Source organism: Paroedura picta, chromosome 6, assembly GCF_049243985.1.
Source record: "Paroedura picta isolate Pp20150507F chromosome 6, Ppicta_v3.0, whole genome shotgun sequence".
Classification (NCBI taxonomy): domain Eukaryota; kingdom Metazoa; phylum Chordata; class Lepidosauria; order Squamata; family Gekkonidae; genus Paroedura; species Paroedura picta.
In genome coordinates, this window is record NC_135374.1 from 100410065 (window position 1) to 100432217 (window position 22153).

The 22153-nt window shown below is 45.0% G+C and overlaps 2 long non-coding RNA genes across 2 annotated transcripts in view; one reads left to right on the plus strand and one right to left on the minus strand.

Moving 5' to 3' along the window:
• LOC143840749 (uncharacterized) overlaps positions 1 to 15790 on the minus strand; it is an 81384-nt gene extending 65594 nt beyond the window's left edge. Inside the window, exon 1 of the long non-coding RNA XR_013232374.1 lies at positions 15535 to 15790. This is a non-coding gene — a long non-coding RNA (uncharacterized LOC143840749). The remainder of the gene's footprint in view (positions 1 to 15534) is intronic.
• A 133-nt stretch (positions 15791 to 15923) lies between these two features.
• Positions 15924 to 21310, plus strand: LOC143840751 (uncharacterized). The gene is made up of 3 exons (XR_013232376.1): positions 15924 to 16165; positions 20417 to 20498; positions 21074 to 21310. It is a non-coding gene; the product is annotated as an uncharacterized LOC143840751 (long non-coding RNA).
• Positions 21311 to 22153: the final 843 nt, after the last annotated feature.

The window sequence follows — 22153 nt, forward strand, 5'->3', positions numbered from 1 at the left end:
ACTATCTCGTTGCAGAGATACAAGCTCAAGGTTCCCATTGATTTGTCATGAGTTAAAATTTTCATGAAAATAAAATGTTCCTTATGTTCATTGTTGTGACGTGTCTGTATCTTATTTTGAAGTTTAAACATTACCATAGTGATCAGAGAGCGTTAGGGCAGTGGTTGAGAGTAGAGGAGTAAACTACCCCCCACCACCACCAGGCCTCAGTAAAATTGTCAAGCATTGAGTGGTCCCCGGTAATAAAAAGGTTGGGGACCACTGGTTTAACCCATTACCATTGGTCCTATCCTTTGTTGCCAAGAGGAATGGCTCCCTGCCCTCCTCTAAGTAACAATCTTTCAAATACTTAAAGACAGCAACCAACTTCCTTCTCAGCCTCTTCTGCTCCAGGCTGAATATTCCCAAGTCCCCCAGCATTAAAACACAGGGCAGTTTGGTGTAGTAGTTAGGAGTCTGGACTTCTAATCTGGCGAGGCAGGTTTGATTCCGTACACCCCCACATGCAACCAGCTGGGTGACCTTGGGTTAGTCACAGCACTGATAAAGCTGTTCTGACTGAGCATATATTAAGGTGCCCATCTGTCCTGCTTCTGACAGGACTGTCCCACCTTCAGGCCAATTGCCCCACGTCCCGTCACATTCTGGTGCAGCCTCCACCTGCCCTTCCCCGAAGCCGGTGGCCAGTAGGTAAGCAAGCTAGGAGTAGAGCGGACAGGAGGAGAGCATCCCCTTCACCACCGCCAAGCAGGAGCCGCTGCCGCCACTGCTGCCCCCCCCGACCCCAGTATCCCACAGTCTGGTCTCCTTAGCATATATGAACCAACTCTTCTTCTTCTTCAGTAATATCAGGGCTCTCTCAGCCACACCCACCTCACGGGGCATCTGTTGTGGGGAGAGGAAAGGGAAGGCGACTGTAAGTCGCTTTGAGACTCCTTCAGGTAGAGAAAAGCAGCATATAAGAATCAACTCTTGTTTTCCTTCTTTTGTCCATAGATTCAAATGGGTAGCCGTGTTGGTCTGAAGTAGCAGAGTCCAGTGGCACCTTTAAGACCAACAAAGATTTATCCAGGGTTTGAGCTTTCGAGTGCAAACACTCTTCTTCAAACTATGATCTCCTTACATGAGATCATGTCAGGGAGTTATCGTGTGGCTGTGTGTGAATGCTGTGACACAGTTTACTAATGTAACAGGATTAACTTTTGCTTATATATTCCTACTGTTATGATGGTCAGTTCTTAGACTGAGGAAGAGTGCTTGCACTCGAAATCTCATGCCCTGAATAAATCTTTGTTGGTCTTAAAGGTGCCACTGGACTCTGCTTTTCTTGTGTCCATGTCCTTTTTGAAGCGAGGCCTCCACAACTGCACACAGTACTCCAGGTGCGGTCTGACAAGTGTGCTATATGTAAGGTGACTAGATTTTAACATTGGTAAAGCGGGACACCATTGACTGGGGGGTTCCTGATTAAAAATGTAGTCTATATGGAGCAACAAAAATTTTCCTAGAATGCATCGAATGCAAAAATAGTATTGTAATATATATATATATATATTTAATTTCAACATAAGTACAATATGCCAGGTGCCCCCAGATGTCCCTCCAAAAGTGGGACAATCTGGTCACCTTAGCTATATGGCAGGACTATGACAGTCTCAGTGTGATGCCTCTGTTGATTCAGCCCAGCACTGCATTTGCCCTCCTTACTGCTGCATCATCCTGTCTGTTCATATTTAGCTTACAGTCCTCAAACATTTCAAAGCATTTCAGAAAGCAGGACACAAGTTCTGTGTCTTATCCCATTATCATCTGACCTAGACAATAATGGCCTCCATCAGTAACATGTTCATCTTTGTTTTGTACTTCCAGGTCATGTTCAACGGATTCTCTGTCATCTCCTGTAATGTTACAAGGATTATTTTGTAATTTGCCAGTATAATTTGGTGCAAATTATCATCTGCTTGATGAAAGAAAATAGACTACTGACTTCATTAAACAGTAAACAATGAAATAAAAAGGGTGGGGGGAAGCCCATGATTTCATTTAGAATTAATTCTCATCATTACTTGCTTGGATAAAAATGGAGATCTTAAAAGTGTTAGAAATTGCTGCCTGGAGGGAGGTTGGGTTGGGTTAATCATTTAATATATTTTTTTTCTCTGGAGGGAATTTGAAATTACAATAATTTTAATCTACATTTCTGCCTCTTTGGCTAGAATTGTAAATAATAATGTAATATTTCAAATTAGTTGCCACCGACCAATTGACGCAGGGGCGGCTTTTCTTCAGTATTTGTAGAGTTATGCAGAGAATTAGTTCTTCCTTTTGAAATTGGGATGTCTGTACATTATGCGCTTCTTGGGTTCCATTTGATTTTAAAGCATGATACATCATTTTGAATGAAGATAATGAAGGAGCCGCTGTTCTCCACGCTCTTGTGTACGAATGTGCACAGTCCCCATTTGCATAGTGTTTTCTAAAGACCACGGTAACCTTTTATCGTGGTGTCATTCTGAGCCAGGTAGCTTTTTTGTATATTGGGGTAACTGCACTGAGTTGAAATATGCAAGAGAGCGAAGCTCCAGCTGCTTAAAAGAATAAAGTAGTTTCACTGAGAAGAGAAGCAACTTTGTAAGCAAGAGAGGGATGAGATAGTCCTAACTGTCTAACTGACTAACGTTCCCTGGAGGGAAAGCAGGCAGGAAGTATACTCAAAGGCACAGGAAGTCTCCAGCTGAGCCAATCAGGGCACACGAGGAGTCCCTAATCTAAATATGCTAACTAAATATCTCTTTTGATGATGCCTGTAGGATATTGTTCTTATGCTGTTAAATCATATACACTACAAATCTTGCATATTCCAACAGCCTAGAGGGCTTTCAAGGCAAGAGGGGTGGTTTGCCATTGCCTGCCTTGGTTTAGAAATCTTGGAATTTCTTAGTGATCTCTCATCTCAATAGGGCTGACTCTGCTTGGTTTCTGAGATCTGACAAGATCAGGTTGGCCTGGACCAGCCAGCCAGGCAGGAGGCTACAATGATAAGAAAAATAAGCGTGTATACATCATTCCCAAACCACAAACTCCCCTGAACAATTCTTCCTTGCACACCTTGTGAAATTTCAGCCAAATGGCTTCAGGAAGGCTATTCCATACAACCATTTTAATGCTTCAGAGATTTTCACTTGGCTTTTTTTTATTTTTGAAGTTTGAAACTTCTTGCTCTTATGTGTTGTAGTTCATTGGTGCTGTTTATTCTGTAGTGCTGGTTTTAGAGTGCATTTTTGGAAGTTGTCCCGTAGGCTTTTAAAGTGGAAGGGTGGGGCAACAATGTATAAAATAATAAGGATAAAGGTATAGCAAAGTTTCAAGATAAAGATGAAAAGTTTGAACTGAATCCAAGAGTGAAAGAATGCCAAAGCATAGGTTCTTATCCAAGAAGACTTTCGTGCAGGTTAAAACAGGCATGGTTTTCATAGAATCATTGAATCATAGAGTTGGAAAGGGCCATACAGGCCATCTAGTCCAACCCCCTGCTCAACGCAGGATCAGCCCAAAGCATCCTAAAGCATCCAAGAAAAGTGTGTATCCAACCTTTGCTTGAAGACTGCCAGTGAGGGGGAGCTCACCACCTCCTTAGGCAGCCTATTCCACTGCTGAACTACTCTGACTGTGAAAAATTTTTTCCTGATATCTAGCCTATATCGTTGTACTTGAAGTTTAAACCCATTACTGCGTGTCCTCTCCTCTGCAGCCAACAGAAACAGCATCCTGCTTTCTTCCAAGTGACAACCTTTCAAATACTTAAAGAGGGCTATCATGTCTCCTCTCAACCTCCTTTTTTCCAGGCTGAACATTCCCAAGTCCCTCAACCTATCTTCATAGGGCTTGGTCCCTTGGCCCCAGATCATCTTCGTCGCTCTCCTCTGTACCCTTTCAATTTTATCTACGTCCTTCTTGATGTAGCCCCAAGCTGTGATGTTTTATCTCTCTGTAATATGAGGTTTGCCACACCTACAGCTAGAAATGCAACATTTAACGTAACAGGGAGTTTGAAAAGTAACCAATTATATTACATTTGTTCGGGTGATTTGTACTTCTGTAATGCTAATGCCAAATCATAGCTCCATTAGAACTTGGGGGAGAGAAATCTCCCAGCTCTTCCTCTGAAATCAATCTAAAAATATTTAGTATTGTGTAAATCCCATAATAGCAGTATGCATCTTTGTTAGATCTCGCCAATATTAAAAAGATTTACACAAAATTCTAGGGCTCAGTAAACTCTATTTGTCACAAATACCATCCCCATTATTAAATTATTTCCAGGTCAGAAAATTCATCAGGCTAGTAGGCAAAAATAAAAATGAAAATAATGCATTACTAAACTAATCTCATTTTAACTGAATTTCCACAGGCCTACTGTCATTTTAGCACTTAAAAAAAAACACACACACCCAAAAAACCAAAGTGCTTCTTCCACTTCACAAAGCCTCATTTCATATATTTCCAGAAACGGTTGCTTTAACACATTTTCAGTGTATTTTCATGAATATTTTATCCCAGAAACCTACAAATCCACTTCGAGTCACAAACAATAAAACTGGGCAGTTAGGCTGTCGACAATATGCAGCCTGTTTTCAGTCACTACCAAAGACTGTAAAATTCGCCTCCATTTTATGTCATACCTAAACACGGGATTCTCAACCACCAGACAAAGCAAGGAGGCTGCCTCAGGTGGCAAAACCCATGAGCCATTGGGGGCCCAGAGAGAACTATCGAGCTCACCCCATGGACAGCTCTGTGCAAATGTCCTTGAAACAGTCTCTCCTCAGAAACGCTGTGCTCAAATGGCCTTCCAGGTCATGTCAACAAGGAGAAATAGTCTGTGAATTGTGTCCTGTTTTAGATAGAGTGGGGATATCTTTCAGATTCTTCCTCCAGAGAAACAACATCGAATCGCAGAATCATAAAGTTGGAAAAGGCCATACAGGGCATCTACTCCAACTCCCTGCTCCATGCAGGATCAGCCTCAAGCATTCAGGATAAGTATCTGTCCAGCCGCTGCTTGAAGACCGCCAGTGAGGGGCAGCTCACCACCTCTTGGAGCAGCTGTTTCCACTTGAAGAATGCCCTCAAAGAAAGAATGCAGCTTATAACTGAAAAAGTAACCCAGTAGAAAAGTCTTCACAGTGCTATCCTAGGCAGGGCTATGACCTTCTGAACTAGAGATGCCAGCTCCAGGCTGGAGATTTGGGGGGGGGGACCTCGAAAGGACATGATTTCGCAAGGTACAGGATTACAACAGGATATAATGTATGGTTGTCAAATCTGCAATGGGAAATACCTAGAGATTTTTTAAAAGGGGGAGAGCACGGGTAAAGAGGAGCCTCAGGGAGGCATAGTGCCCCAGAATCCACACTGCAAAGCAGCTGTTTTCTCCAGGGGGACAAGTCTCCATAATCTGGAGTTCCAATTCTAGATCTCCAGACTCTGGCTGGAGGTTGGCAAGCCTAGTATGATGTCATAACATTCTACTTTCCAAATCAGCCATTTTCTCCCAGAACTCCAGGTCCCACCTGAAGGCTGGCAAACCTACAATCTATGCCCATCAGCCTCAGTGCAAGGTGTAGCTCTCTTTAGGATCGCACTGTGTGCAATGTAAGTTTTAGTCGCACACAAACAGCAACACAAGTTTCCTGAAATAAAAAAACTTGAAAATTATGGCTTTGTGTCACATTTCAAGCATGGGTTAAGATGCACTCCGTAAGGTTTTTCCCCACATATCCTTTTCATGAGGCACATATTGCTTTGCTTTCTTCTGCATAAAGCAGATATTTCTTGAAATTATGGCTATGTATTGTATTCCTTTCTTTTTCGAGTCAAGTTACGGCTCCTAAAGTTCAGTATTAAATAGTAGGCCTTGGTGGCCTTAATGAAGGCTGAAATCAGGTAGCACATTTTATAAAATTAGTTGGCAGGTAAAAGGCCATTGTGGCAGTAAGAAATACGCGACTCATCCATTGGCGTATAACAGGCCACAGCGTTTATTCAACAATCTCCCAACAAAGGGTTGGCGCAGCATAAGGGATGAGCCTGGCCTGGCAGTGGCTACACTGCAACCCTTAGTCCACGCACATCAGAGTCCGTCAACTATTTCCCCGCTGGGACTACGTGACCCTTCTGCTGGACTGCTACACCGGGAGATGGCCCTGATGGGGGGCCCAAAGGGCGCGGACCTCCATGGGTGACCCCCAGGACCACCTGGTCATTCCGCAAGCTACGAAAGGCCTACCCCGCTGGGCAGGCCCCAACTTGCTACTGACCGCCCCCTTTACTGAGGCCCCGAACCCTTCGGGGAGGCCGATCGCACACCGACTCCCCTTAACAGGCTCATTCCCGTATGCCTTCCCGCTGTGACGAAATTAACAACATAAACCAAAACCTAAATACAGGGAGGGAGGGAGGGAGGGTCGCTTGCCTGCCAGGATGCGAGTGGCGGGAAGCCGGGCAGCGCACAAGCCCAGTTCTGCCGGCCCCGCCCCTCGCGCCGCCCACGCCGCACGCTCTGCCGGTGCTCCCAGCGTGCAGCCGAGCCGGGAGCCACCAGGACGAGCCGCTCTTCCCCTGCCCGCCCTTCCCCGCCAATGGGCGGCTCGGGTAAGTCCCGCTGCCTATAAACTTCCTTGCTGCTGCCTGCACTGCTGTTTTCCATCTGAATTTGGGATGGCTGTTTTACTGATTCAGTGGGGTCTACACCCAAAGACAAACATGTTAAAAGCTGACTTCAATGGACAGAAAATACATTCAAACTGATAACCCGGATGGATTGCATCGAGGCACTTGGTTCATATAGCAGAGCTTTGGCCCATCACAGAAGCATAATACTGATTGCAATAAATAAATCTCCCAAGTAGTATGTTACAAAAAAAAAAAAGGTAAATTGACATTTATTCATGTACACCCAATTCACATTCAGGTTGCAGTTGAAAGGAAGAAGCCTGCTTTAAAGAATAAGTTCCCTACCACAAATGCCCAGTTTGTCTAGTATCACATGTGTGCAAGTATGGGGGGTCTTAGTCCAGGGGTAGTCAAACTGCGGCCCTCCAGATGTCCATGGACTGCAATTCCCAGGAGCCCCTGCCAGCATTCGCTGGCAGGGGCTCCTGGGAATTGTAGTCCATGGACATCTGGAGGGCCGCAGTTTGACTACCCCTGGTCTAGTATCTACAGAAGAGATCTGCAGGGACATGTGTCTCCATGGAAAGCCATGGGAAGTATTAGAAAAAACAAAAGGAGAAAGGAGGGGTCAGAAGGCAGCTTCCAGTTTATGCACAGCAATTACGTACAGCGCCGGCCCGACCTAGCCCCGCTGGCACCCGCAGCCTCCCAGGGAACATGGGCCTTCCGGGGTGCTGTGCCGGGTAGGGCTGGCGGCAGCACAATCGGGGCTGCCCAGCTGCCACCACCCCGGATTACCTGCCCCGTGCATCAAAGAGAGGTATCCCATTCAAGGAGATAACACCTGTACACCCTTAGAATCATGTACAGCCCCTCCAAAGTCCAGGAATGTTGAGTCCCTCCCTCGAAAAGATTGTTCAGGTACCCAAGGCCTCGCTTAAGTGTTTGCAATTCATCCCACTGGAATGGCAAACTGGGATTAGATGTTTATTATGCAGAATGCCTGCTCCCGTTCAATGCACGTTCATCACTGTTAAAATCCGGCACAACTGCGAGTGAAAGAAAATCACAATTTTCCCCCTCCTCTTTCCCGGGAGTCACTTCAGTTTCTCATAAATGGAACAATATGAATTTGCAGCGTTTTCTTTGGAGTGTGCCACTGTCGACGTGAATCAAAATCAATGAGATGCAGGAAAGTAATGAAAAGGAAACTCGCCCTCTCTGGGGCGGCTCTCGACACGGACCCACGGGTGTTATTAGAGTCAGATTTCATCTCTCAATTGATTTGTGGCGAAATCTTAAAAAATAACCAATTGATTTCAATCTCTTTAACCAAGTTAGATTTTATGAATATGTATGGCTGCAAGGAGAGGAGATGCCCATTCCAAATTATGCCATCAATGTTAATTTCATTTTGTTTTTTGTTGTAAGACAAGAAAAGGCAAAGGGTGTTGGGGGCTAGCCAAAGGTTCACTTAGCACCACTGGAGGGATCTTCAGGGAAGCATCCACCATTTTCTTTGGCATGGCGACTGGACAATGGGATTCAAGAGCCAAGCATCCATTAGGCTTTTCAACATCCAAAAGTCACACTGGTAGGCAGGTATTTCTTCATATGTTATATTATGCTTCAAACGTTTTCTTCCTCACAGAACTCAAATGGCTAGCTAGGATCGAAATGGGTTGGAGAGAAGTTGACTTGATTTCATGTACCGTGAGCAAGTCTTCTGCCTGTCTGTCATATTCCGACAAGGTAGGATGATGAGGGTGCCGATACGTACCAAAACCAATTCCCTTTCGAAAACCGAAAACCCTTTCCCCAAAAATGTAGCAGACCCTGAACTTTTCAATAATCAGACACCTGTGCTTCTGTGAGGCCTTCTAGCGCTCCGTTTGGAAGCTGGAAACATAAGATTATTCTTCAAGTCATTTTCGGACTAGTAGATATCGGAGATGTAAGCAGCCAACTGCAAATTTGACACCTACTGATTGGGATCCATCCCTCTTTCCTGAAGCTTCTTGAAAGGACAAATCCAGATCCGATGACAAGTCTTGGCAAGAGCGTGACAAATCCCCAAATGTGTAGCTATAAGTATGCCATGGATCGAAAGAATGGTTGACCTTGTGGCTTTAATAGACCAGAAGAAGATGTGAAGCATCTTGACATTAGGTTTGAATTCGTGGATTTATTGGAATTTTACTGGGGTCTATTTGGATATTAACCAGTCTTTGTCTAAAGGCTGTAATTTGTCAATGGGGTACAGTCTCTAGTTTATTTTATTTATATTTGTATTTACATACCTCCCTCCTTTGTAGCTCAGGGCAGTTTAAAGAAAACGTTGGATGAGTAAAAAGAACACAAGGTAAGTACTCCAGGTTCTTCCACTGAGCCTAAGTGATCTAACAGAGTGGTCCGCAACCTTTTTCGGGTTGTGGACCGCTGCCAAGGGGTGGAGGGAGAGGGCGACCCGGGGCCCTGCGCATGTGCGGACCTACCGCACATGTGCGTTTGCACCCGGCAGGGCCGCAAACGTGCACGTGCGGCAGTTTCGGCAGCCGCGCTTCCCTCTCCCCCCCTCCTGCAGCAAGAAGCTTGCCTGGCCGCAAGCTAATCGGCTGCTTAGGGCCGCGGACTGGGGGTTGGGGACCACTGTTCTAACACACAGGTCGGGGTTTGGGTCTATGTGTGGGTCAGGCGTGATATGTGGGTTCTCCTCAGTTTTCATGCACATGGTGCCCAGTTCAGATCACAACTGTAGTGCGTGTGGAGTTCCAGATTCTCACTGAGCCCACAGGTGATGCCTGAATCAGATCAGGACTGTGGTGCATGTGGAGAAATTTGTTCAGCTTCATATAGTAGTAGCCTCTGTTGGAGGCTATTTGGCTACCTGGGGGAAGCCTGCTTATCCCAGGGAACCTGCGGCTTTCCCCAATAGGTGAAACAGCAACACTCAGAATCATTTCAGGTTGGAAATATGACACAGGTGGATGGGTGAAAGGCTGACCCAGTTTCTCCACATACCCTGCAGCCTGATGCAATTGGGCACCACCTGTTTATGAACTGAGTCTCCACACCTCACATTGTCACAGAGTGGGTACCCCAAACCCATTCTGAATATTACATAATTTGTGAATGGCAGAGCATTGGAGTGGAGAGACCAGTTTCAAATCCATGATAAAGTGATCTGAGGATGAGTTATTCTGTCTCAATTGACCATTTCTGGGGTGGAGAAGGACTCCCATGACATCTTGAGCTCTTCAAACGAGAATACAACCTGGCACTCTGGAACTGCTAAGTGTTCAGGAACCAGATGGCCAGCTTTGTGCCAAATATAACATTCTCATTGAGTTTATGTCTCCTCTCAGGTCCTGGTCATAAAAGTCATTCAGAAATTCAAACACTTTCACGTTGCCTTTTCCCCCCTCTTTGTCAGGTGTGTTCTCATGAAGGGGAAGAAATGACTGGTGCAGGTTTATGAAATGCTCTTCTACAACTTTGAAAAGAAACTTTCCTTACCCTTCAGCATTCCCTGTTGCAGTCAAAATTTCACTTATCCTTTTGTAAACATGGGGGGAGGGGTTCACAATGACGGAGAGTGAAGATACATATTTTGATAATGAGGCATTTCTATAAACTTGTAGATATCAGACTTACGGGGGGGGGCGACAAATTGGGATGGAGGATTATTTTTCTGTGCCAAATTCAGTCCAATGGGATTAGAAAGCACTGAGTTATTAAACCGTGAAGAGGGAAATTCATAATAGAAAGGAGGCCAGCACTTTAATTAGAGCCAGTAGCACTTTCGGCATATATTTAAAATGTTTTCATAAGGACAGTTTAACAAACCAGAAGACAGTGGAGTTATAGATTAGATCAATCTGGAGATTGTTGGCAGCTTAAACAGGCAAAGAGTCGAGGACCAGCTGCTTAAACATTATAATAGTTTTAATAAGTGAAAGAACTTGGTAAATCAGAAGGGAGAGAGAAAGTCCTAACTAACTTTTCTAACTGTTCTTCTGCATTGATTATGACTGTTGTGGAGGCAAGCAGGTTGGAAGTGGGCTCAAAGGAGCAGGAAGTCTCCAATGAGCCAATCAGGACACTGAAGGAGAGTATTGGAAAAAATCCAGAAAGTTTCCCAAAATAACTGTTCTAAATACACATCAATGCCCCCGGCAGGATATTCTTCAAATGCTTTTGAATCATGGACTCTACAGATCTTATGTATTCCAACAGAAATAATCATTGGGCAAAAGAGGTAAACCAACCCCAATCTTTGACTCTAAGGCCCATTCCGCACCAGGATCAATATAGCAAATTGGTTTCGGAACGAAAAAACGCCATTTTAAATAGTGGGATTCGTCGTTATGCATACCTGCCTTTGTAGTGGAATCCAGTTGCGTTTCTATTGTTTCCCACAGGATTCCGGTCTCGGCAAAAATCTCTATCCAGGAAGTGATATTTGCCGAGCTTTGTCGCGCCCCTGGCCGTCAATCAAACAAGCAGCCAATGGGCGGCCGTTATCATGCTCCCTTTCCCTTTAAGGCAGGTTAAAAAGCCCCTTTCCCTTTAAGGCAGGTTAAAAAAAAACACGTTGCAACAAATCTGTGTTGATTCGTTGCAACTGAGAGACCCATCTAGCTGGCAGGTGGCGATTCATCGTTGCCACGCTCCCCCAAGTGAAAAAAAAATCCCCCCCCCCCTGTGCACGATTTTCAGCCAAAAATAAAGGGCACTTGCAAACTGGGCTGTGTTGTGCTTGGTGACTTAAAGCAGCTCTATGGAGGGACTGCAGCCGGAGAAGCCTCGCTGGGCGAATGAAGGCTCACCGGTTCGTTGCTCTCCGCTCACTCCGAGAAAAAAAAATGGCAATCACTTCGCCGGAAGTTCAGAGGAGAGAGCCAGGGGGAGGGACTTGGCTGGAACCACAACAATGGTAACGCACAGGTCTTTTTCGCTAGTGTTGCAGGTTGGTTGCAAGAGTGTAGCCCTTTCCAGAGGGTGAATCCACTTTTTGGGATTTCCCTGGAAGCGCTACAACGAAGCCCTTTTTGCGGATCGGTTTCAGGAGTGTGGCAGATTGTGTACGACGTTGTGCATAACTGCAATTTAGTAGCGATTACAATTTGCCACACTTCTGCTACAATGAATCTGTGCGGAATGGCCCTAAGTACTGCTGAAAAGTCAAAATAACCAGCCAACCCTCAAAGAAGGATTTATTGTTTTCAACATCCTGTTCAAGTACCATCATGATTCCCTGGCAGTTATTCTGAAAACATAGCTGGAAATGTCCAGGTACTCACAGAGGGAACATATATTTCATTGGTGTGGCTGGAAACAGAGAAAGCCTAGCAGTTTCCTGCAGCCGCAAGAAAACTGAATGGGTACACCAGATCTTGGAGCTTTGTAGCAGAGAAAAGCTAAAAACTGGCTTTCAGGAACAGGCCAAGGCTCAGTGGTAGAGGATCTACTTTGAAGCAGGTCCCAGGTTCAGTCCCCGGAATCTCCAGTTAAAAGGGTCAGGTAATAGGTGATGCGAAAGAAATCCCCCTGAGATTCTGGAGAGCTAGCCTGAATAGACTGGCTTTTCTCAAATGCTTTTCTCAAGGAGTCACCTTGCTTGATTACAGCAGCTACCAACAGCACAGGCTGATGAAGTGGTAGGAGCCTTGGCTGGTAAAGGTTTGAATGGTTCCTTTCCCACCCCTCCAGGCCCATCAGTGGTCATTGGGGGGGGGGAGCTGGTTGACCTGCCCATATAAGGGAATTTTTTTTTAACATGCCATGGAGCACTTTGAATACACCAATGGCACCCCAGTGTGACTCAGCACCTCAGTTGAGAATCCCTGGAGGGGACAGTCCTGAATTCTATTGCAAGTAGTCTGACTGATGGTAGGGTCATGGCGTATGTGCTGGAACCGGCTGCCTGCTCAACAAGATGCCAAGCCTGTGGGCTCTGTTTCAACCCACCACTGTTTCCCTGGGTGGGGCCTATCCCTGTCCATCGCTGCCACCAGTCACTGACTGTAATACACCTTCTTGAGGGACAGTGAGACCCCTCCCCTAGGGTCTTGGCATTTTACAATCAAACCCATTAATCTTTGGGTCTCACCTGGAGAGTTGGCAGCCACCAGATTTTCATTGTTTCCCCTCCCTTGGGCCCTCCCAACATACTAGTAGTACCCAAGTGGGGGAGACTAGGGGGTCCAGAGCACCAGCCACGTGGTTAGGTGCAAAACCCAAGTTTATTGAACTATTAACAATGAGATTGGTAAATTTACACTCCCTCCAGCACCACCCATGAAATCAGCCACAGCACCTATATACACTCCTGAGATAAAGTTAAAGGGGTGCCTAAAGGCACTCCTCTTTCCCTACAGTCCCTGCTGAAGAGAGGGAGAGGCTCCCATGGACACTTGCCTGCCAGTCTCACCGCCCACCTCCTGGGTGGCTGCTTCTCAGGCCTCCCACACTGTCTCTTGCGGCCATGCTAGGACCTGTCCCTCTCCCTGGAGAAACCTGCCACCTTCTCCCTTGGAGATCCTGGAGAGACTGCCCCCTCCCAAGAGGACTTGAGTTTAAATACCCACAAGCTCCTCCCCCTGGTGGAGCCTGACTCCTCCATTTTCATTGGAGCATGTGACCATCTCCCTTCCCTAAGTCTCCTGGGAAGCCTAGGCAATTACAGCCTTTCCACACCCCACCCCCAGCAGCCATTTTAAAATCCAGGCTCCAGGGCAGCCATTTTGGAACTTAAATCCTCCTCCAGGACTCATTTTGTTGCAGCTTATATGAAGGATTGGTTGCCATGCTCAGGATTTATAAAATGCTTTGAAGCTCACCCAGGGTCCCTACAGCTCTGGGGACAAAACACTCAAGTTGCAACTGAGCAGAGATAAGTTTCTTCCAAATAGATAAACATTAGCTGAACTTAGAACAATGAGAGACAGCAATTATTTGATACCTGCATTCCAAGCAGAGGTGGGGATGAGATGCAAAGTCCCAGAAAATGCTGTAGAGAAGGGACTGCTAACATAAGGTGACCAGATTTTGACATTGGTAAAGTGGGACACCATTGACCAGGGAGGTTCTTTATTAAAAATTTGGTCTATATGGAGCAACAAAAAGTCTCATAGAATGCACAGAATGCAAAAATAGTATTGTAATATATATATTTTAAATTTCAACGTAAGTACAATTTGCCAGGTACCCCCAGATGTCCCTCCAAAAGTGGGACAATCTGGTCACCTTATACTAACATCTCCAGAGAAAGGATAGAATACTGGGATGAGGATTTGGCAACTGACCATCCAGGTGGGTTTTCAGACAAAGCAGAATTTTAGAAGTATAAGGAATAAAACATTTGCCTGGAGCCCCTTTTCTCTCACCCTGTGACTTTCACAGGTTTCTAACATTCGGGTTACAGCACACCGCTTAAAGCAGTAAAAGTTGTTCTTAATTTCCATTGATCCACTTTGCATATATCAAATAACATTTTACGACGCACTGTTGTGCTGATGTAGGTACAAGGAAGGCACTAAGCATAACGTATAGGCCATGCTAAGTGATTTATTGGACTGACTGGTTAGTATAAAAAACACCAGCAAAGGACTACTCTGATTTATGGTTCTAATTTTGTTTGGTCACAGTGTTACTTGACTTTTTTTTGTAGAGTGGAAGAATTACCATGAACGATAAACTTCAAGGAATCATTACCTCTGGCATTTGTAAGTGTGCTTAAGTCGCATACTTAATTACAAAAAAAAAAACAACCCAACAACCACACACACACAACAGAGATGTATTATTTTCACTCATTTGTATTCTTCCACTCCTCTAGATGTTATGAGAGAGAAGCACGTAAAAACAGTTATTAAAAGGAGAACAGTATATAGGGCCTCAACATTTTATCAGTGAGATTATTGCCATTAAAATCTCTTTGCTCAAATTAAATAGATACCTTAATCAGGTAGCAGATATAATTCCCCCACCCCCAAATATAGTTTTTAAAAAAGGATCTCCAGAAAATGTAGTTGATCTCAGCAAAGAAAATCCCACTTTTCACTAGTCAAAGGAGTCCCAAAGTGTCCCTTTCCCTTCCTCTCCCCACAACAGACACCCTGAGAGGTAGGTGAGTCTGAGAGAGCTCTAAGAGAACTGACATGTGAGAACCATCCTAAGAGAACTGTGACTAGCCCAAGGTCACCCTGCTGGCTGCATATGGAGGAGTGGAGAATCAAAGCCAATTCTCCAGATTGGAGTTTGAGACTCTTTAACCAGCACGCTCACACTCTCATTTTATCACATATGGAAAGCAAGGCCCCTTCTTGCATACCATCAAAAATGTTCTAGGTTCGACTTTGTGACCCGCAGGTACGAGGAGGATTTTCCCTGCCATCCACTACACCTGGGAGTCATTTTTGTTTCTGGGAAAACTGATTCCTATGGTCAAGGACCAAGCGTCCACTAATAACTCTTCTTCTTCCTCTTTCTTCTGTTGTCCTATTTACACACTAAAGTTTGCCAATCAGCAAGCATATCTCCCATTAAGGTACTTAGCACTGAAATAAATCACTTGTACAAAGAGAAGCATCGAGATGATAATAACCCTCAGTAACAAGGCCTACATGGCACATCCCAGAAAAGTTCCTGGTTCGTACGTTATTAAAAAAATAATAGCTGTCTCTTCAATATCCACAAAGGTACACAAAGCAGCAATGATTTGGGCTTAGATCCTATGGCCACGTTCTGCATGGATTTCGCAGGCTGCTTCCTCTGAGGCATTTCAAACACAAATTAAACCTAACATTAACTGGCCATCAGACCCTACATTTCCTAACAGAAACAAACAGGGCTCACCCTCCTGTCTTCTCCCTCTGGTAGGCTGCTCCTGCTCCTGCTCCTGCTCTCAGCCATCGCTGGTTACCTGAGCAGGTGAGCAAAGGTGGTAGTGGGACAATGGCTAACCTGCTTAACTTTGCTGTTTTAAAATGTTGGTCCAGGCCTGTAATGGCAAGCAGGCTTCCGACTGATCTTTCTGTGAAACTAGATGCTTCCAAGAAGCTGTAGATTGAATCACCTTTGCAGCTGAGGCACCTGCGTGCTTGAAGCTCAGGAGTTAGAACGTTTGAAGATAAGACCTTCTTTCTCCAGCTGCTGCCAATTAGTGTTTTGAGAACTTGGCCCTGTTGTTAGGATAGGCCCATCATGAAGTAATCTTTTTCAGCCAAGCCCCTGGATGGCCATTATCCTTGCAGCCACCCTGATGCCCAGCGTATCATTGGCCTTACTATTAATTGGCATTTACATTTAATTGCTTTACTTAATAAGGCCCATGTTGGGACTTTTTGATAAAGTCCATTTTGTCTCGTGCATTGTCCTCCCCTTTCATCTTGACCTCTTGTTTTGCTAGAACTCAGTTCCTTTGGATTCTGTGGGTCTGACCATTTGAAACTCTGCTTATGCTCTGTGGACTTTGCAGCTCAACTTTGTAAGTAAAGTGCTTAGATAGAAATATGTAAATATTTTTCCTTATTTTCATTCATTTCTGGGATTAAACTTGTTGATGTGCACCCTTAATAAAAATACAAATCTTTTAACATACTTACCTGTGTTTTGAATGTGCCATAATGGGACACCAGCTCCGCCAGTGTCTTTTTTGGCACTCCACATCTGTTTTGCAGAGGATAGGCCTGAGATACCTTGTTTAACTCCCCAAGAGACCCCTAAACTGCCTCTGATTATTGGGTGGCTAGGGAACAATGCAGAGATGGTGGCTGCCTGCCTTGCAGGAAGGGCAGAGTAGCTGACCTTCCTGCTTTGTAACTGCCTCACTTAAGAACGAATGTCACTCAGAGGGAGGTTGAGGTTTTCACCCTCCTCAGGGGTGACGTTCTAACAAAGGCACTGTTGGAAGTTGTGCCCTATGAGATTCCTCTTGCCTCAGCCTGCAGGAGAAGATTCCTTACCATACAGTCAGTGAGATAGACACATTAGCACTGACCACTCCCCTTCCTGGTCATTCTGAGCTGTCCCTTTAAGGCTGGACTGAGTAGCTCCTTTGTCCACCTTCTTCTTCAGAATTCCTCTTCCTCTCTCCATCTCGCCTGTCTGCATATTGGTGCGTGTAGAGACGCCTCCTGCATCGCTCCCCATCCAATTCAGCTAGGTTAGAGATTATTTTCTTACCTCTCCTGTTTGGAACAGCTTTCTCTAATAAATAGTTGTTCTATTAGCTGAATAGTTTTCTTTCTTGATTGTTTTCAGCCTACATGCACTCAATCGCCAACAATGCTATAGCTGTATTCAATAGCTAACTTTTTTGGATATTGCAGACCCATCCCATGGGTCCCACCACTCAATGTCCGTCATGCGCAACTACCGCTTCTGCTGTCTGAGGATGTGGAAGACGAGGAAGAGCAAATCTCTTCACCAGCATGCCCAGTCCCTTCAAGGATAGCCCAATACTGCCACCAGGAGAAAGGGCAGACTGTACTGTTTTGTTGTGGCTGCTGCCTTGTGGCCAGACCTCAAAAGTCCAGATGCTCAGCACAGCATTCACCATTGCATTAGCGCAACCAGCCCCTGGTGGGGCCATGGGTAACCTGGGCATAGTCATAGGGATCTCCTCTTGTGCCCTTCCAAATGTCAAGAACATAACACAGAGTGGCATATAAAATACATGAGTGATTGACATAATACTGTAGAATAGCTTAGTAGTATTTGAGGAACTGCTTGAGCTCCGATCGGGCCTTGATTTCATTGGGGAGCTCATTCTACCAGGTTGAGGCCGTGGCTGAAAAGGCCCTGGCTCAGGCCAAGGCCAGGCCAAGCTTCTTTGGGGCCAGAGATCACCACCCTCTTGGAATGAATGGAACAGGTCACTCTTTGGGGAGTATAGGCAAGCAGACAGTCCTTACTGTACGCAGGACCCAGACCGCATATGGCCTTGAAGGTGAGTGCCATTGGGGTGATGTGAACTCTCCATGAAGAAGAAGAGTTGGTTCTTATATGCTGCTTTTCTCTACCCAAAGGAGCCTCAAAGTGGCTTACGATCACCTTCTGTTTCCTCTCCCCACAACAGACACCCTGTGAGGTGGGTGAGGCTGAGAGAGCCCTGATATTCCTGCTCGGTCAGAACTGCTTTATCAGTGCTGTGACTAGCCCAAGGTCACCCAATTGGCTGCATGTGGGGGACCAGGGAATCAAACCCAGCTGACCAAATTAGAAGTCCGGGCTCCTAGCCACTACACCAAGCTGGCTCCTAACCACTACTTCAGGCTGTTTGGGTGAAGTCCTGGGCAGCTGTGTTTTAAGGTTAGAATTTTGAACTGTGTTTTATTGAATGTATTTTTAAAAACTGTAAACAGTGGCCGTGTTCTCCAGGTGAAATGATTTCTGTTGAGTGGAGATCAATTGTAATAATGGGTGATCTCCAGCCACCACCTGGAGGCTGGCAACCCTATATTATCTCTCTTTTTTTCCACTGAAGAAATACAACACAATACACTGGGGGTTCTTTGGGTTGTGTTTGCCTCTCTTGTCTGCACTGCACTTTGCTGAGAGAACCCTTAGGCTCCTTCAGGCAAAGTGGCTTGTTCCCAGATCCACCTCTCAAGTTCACACAGCTAACAGGACTTTTGAAATTTGAAGTTAAAAACCTTGGCCAGTATATGATGTATGAGAAGCATTTGTGGGTTTTAAATTAAAGCAGACAGATCCATTTTTTAAGTCACTGAAGAGTTGGACCCCCCAACAAATGAATTTTGTAATACCTTTCTGGTCAGTCTTATTAGGATTCATATCATAAAATATAAAATATAAAGGGAGATATATCACTGCATCAACACAGATTACTCTCACCCATAAAGTTTGGTTCAGGCGCTGGAAAGTTTGGGAAGATGACCATAAAAAACCCAGAGGAAACCTTTGGAGACAAAAGCAAATGAGAGAGGCAAAAATGTGAAATACGACACTCACCTTTCTTTTAGGTAATAAACAATTGTTTTGATCTTCCTGCTACTTTATTAAAGTAATGCATTTATTGTAATAGATAACACCCGGTAGGAGGTATTTCATGCCGCAGAAGAGATGGGAGGTTTAATTTGGTTGTCAGGAGTGATGGAGTAAAATAATACCACCAGCCCACCGTGCCCCTGCCAATTCTCTGACCCTCTTCAGATTGCTGTAATGCACTTTACGTTGGTTTGCCCTGGTTATAGGCTGCGGTTCAGTAGAGATGAAGAGTGCCTCACTGCAGGGCAGAGATGCAGAGGGCGGCAGCCATCCCACCTTCCCAAATGCATTTGCTGGCAAACAGCAGTAAGGCGGAGGGAAGGAGGTGAGGAGCTGTATTTGGTGGCCAGGTCAAGATTATAGAGGACTCTAGGCAAGGGGCTCTCCAAAAGCCCCCTCCTCTAAGCAGGCATGGGGTCCTCCCACATCATCAAAGAAAGGGTAACATAGGATGGCCAGTGTCCCCCCCCCCTCCATCACCAACAAGGCAAAGGGAATCCCCGTGGCTTGTTCCCAGCTCCACCTCTCAAGTTCACACGGCTAACAGGACTTTTGAAATCTGAAGTTAAAAACCTTGGCCAGTATATGATGTACACGAAGCATCTGTGGCTGTCAGATCCAGGTTGGGAAACTGCTGGAAATTTAGAGATGGAGCCTGGGGAGGGCAGGGACCTCAGTGGGGTGCAAGGGACCAAAGTGGGGTGCAAGTCATAGATGTCCTTCCCCTCCCTGTTTATTATTTATTTATTTATTTGTGCTTTGATTTATACCTCGCCACTCTCAACAATGTCGTCTCGTGGCGGCTTACAATATGAAACAGAATACAAAGTGCCCATAAAACTCCCCTTAAAACCAGTACATTGAAATACCAATCAGTAGAGCCCTCCCTCTTAGAGTACACCCTCAAACTGGATTCCTTAAAAAAAACAGGAGAGTCCAAATGAATAGAGAATGGGGAGGGGGTGGAGGAGAAGGGCTCTTGTCTTCCCCCAAGCAGTTTTCTGGAGGGACTACTTTCCTCATTTTGCTGCTCCATATGGAGTGTCTGTGTATCCAGTAATGGTTTTGAAATTCCACTCATCTTCAGCCACAATGCAAGATTTCTGAAATGTTTCTAATAGTCTTTCCTTGTTCCATGTGAGTATTGAGTTGTGTGTGTGTGCGCATTACAACATATTAAGCCAGGGGTGGGCAAACTGTGGCCCTCCAGATGTCCATGGACTACAATTCCCATGAGCCCCTGCCAGCATTTGGGAATTGTAGTCCATGAACATTTGGAGGGACACAGTTTGCCCACCCCTGTATTAAGCCATGTTTTATTTGAACCACAACACAGTTTCAAGTTTCTATCATTAGGCATTAACTGGAATCATTCCAAAAGGAAAAGGAGGACTCACTTTCTCCGGTTCCCCCCCCCCAAAAAAAAAGCATTTGGCATGGTAAATCTACAGCGCTTTGAAACCCAACGAATTCTTCTGCTCCCGGATTTCTCTGCGGACATTGCCCAGAAGTGATGGGAATTCCTGGCCTTCAAGTGCCCGCCACTCACATAAATAATTTAACCCAACTTCATATCAAGTTCAGCATTTTCAAATATATTTGTTTGCTCGGGAAAAAGATGGATGTAACCGCAGCTTCAGCATTTCAAGCCATCTGTTCCTCTGACGTGGAGAGGCCCTAAGAAGAAACAAGAAGCAATTGGAAATTTGTCTTTATCCCCATTCAGATGCTCAGACTTTACCTATCGTATGCTGTTGGGGTGAACAAATCAGCATGCCTGGACATTGTGGGCACTACATCACTCTTAGGTATTATCTCCTTGCATGGGATGCCTCTTTTTAACCTGGGAGCTGACCTCTGACTCCTTCCTCTCTCAGTTGGTCCTCTCTCATGCTTTCTATGGCTTTCCATGGAGATGCATGGCTCTGCAGACCTCTCCTGTGGTGGGCTCTCCATCTAAGGGTGTGTAGGTGTTATTTTCTTTAATGGGATGCCTCTCTTTGTCTTGATCTGGGAGATTTATCCCTTTTGTTCTTTGTCCTCTCTCTGTCCTCTCTCATGCTTCACATGGCCTTCCATGGAGATACATGTCTCTGCAGGTGAAGTGTTCCCAAACAATGGTGCAGCAGAGAGAAAACTGAGGAAGATGTCCCAGATCTTCCTCTGGGAATGCACAATTAAGGAGGTGTTTTTGAGGAAGGGGATTTTTGTGTCAAACATGTAGTTCTAGGGGTATCTGAATTGGAGCTCTGTGTCATAAAAAGCTCATCAGCAGAGACCACAAAGAAGAATTTATATTTGGGGGGAATTCAAAGTAGGGATTATGAAGAGTGGCCCAAGAAATATTTCCACCTAATGAAAATTCTTTTTGCTGTCCTTACAGTTCCACAGTACACTTGAGAAGAAATTCAGCTGGAACTTTAAACCTTTTACATGTTCTTTGTGATCTTCCTCAAAACCCTATTGTTTACTCAAATGTCATACAATAATATTACTATACAAGAGAAGCCATGTTCCCAAGGTGGCAGCTCACCAGCCACATAACTCCGAGAAAAGTTATATGTGACTGTAGATTTATCTGTTTTTTGTCATTGGTATTGTAGTCCACTGGAGTATTTTAATGTGCTTAAATCTCTGAACTGCTATACAGAATAAAGAATCTGAGATATACATCAGTGAAGAAATAAATTATTAGTAGAGCAATAGTGAGCCTCATGTGTTCAAAAGAACATAACGACCAGCATTGAGTAAGTCATTCTAGTCACAGAAATAGCAAACAGTATTAGACATCCCACAGTATGTATTGAATTTTCCAAGTCAACAAGGTGAAAGCCAGTGTGGTAGTACTGGACTAAAATCAAGCGGAACTGTGTTGAAATCACCCCACTGCCATAACATTGCCTTGCTGACCTTTGGTTGATCTAGGTTTGCAAGGTCCCCTCTGGCCACTGGTGGGAGATGGGGGAGCAGGATTGCCAGATCTAGATTGGGAAACTCCTGAAGATTTGGGGATGGAGGCTGGGGAGAACAGGGACCTCAGGGGGGTACAATGCTACAGAGTCCATCTTCCCAAGCAGTCATTTTATCCAGGAGAAATTATCTCTGTAGTCTGGAGATGACCTGAAATTCCAGAGGATCACCAGGTCCCACCTGGAGGCTGGCAACCCTAGGGCATTCACACACTCCTTGCCTAACATGCCCGAGAGGGTTGTCAAGAGAAAAATACAGGGAAGAGAAGGTGTGCTGCCATAACCTGATTAGAGGAAGGAAGGGACACAAAACCCATATTAGATCAATTTAGTGTCAAAATTCTGTTACGGACAAATTGGGGAGAAGTCACAAAATATAAACCACTGAGGCTCTTTAAATAAACAGTAGAAGCCAAATATAGTTGCTTTCACGATTCAACAATGACAGTTGCATACTTCTTACACCAAAATCTGTAAAATAAAACCCTTCGTGA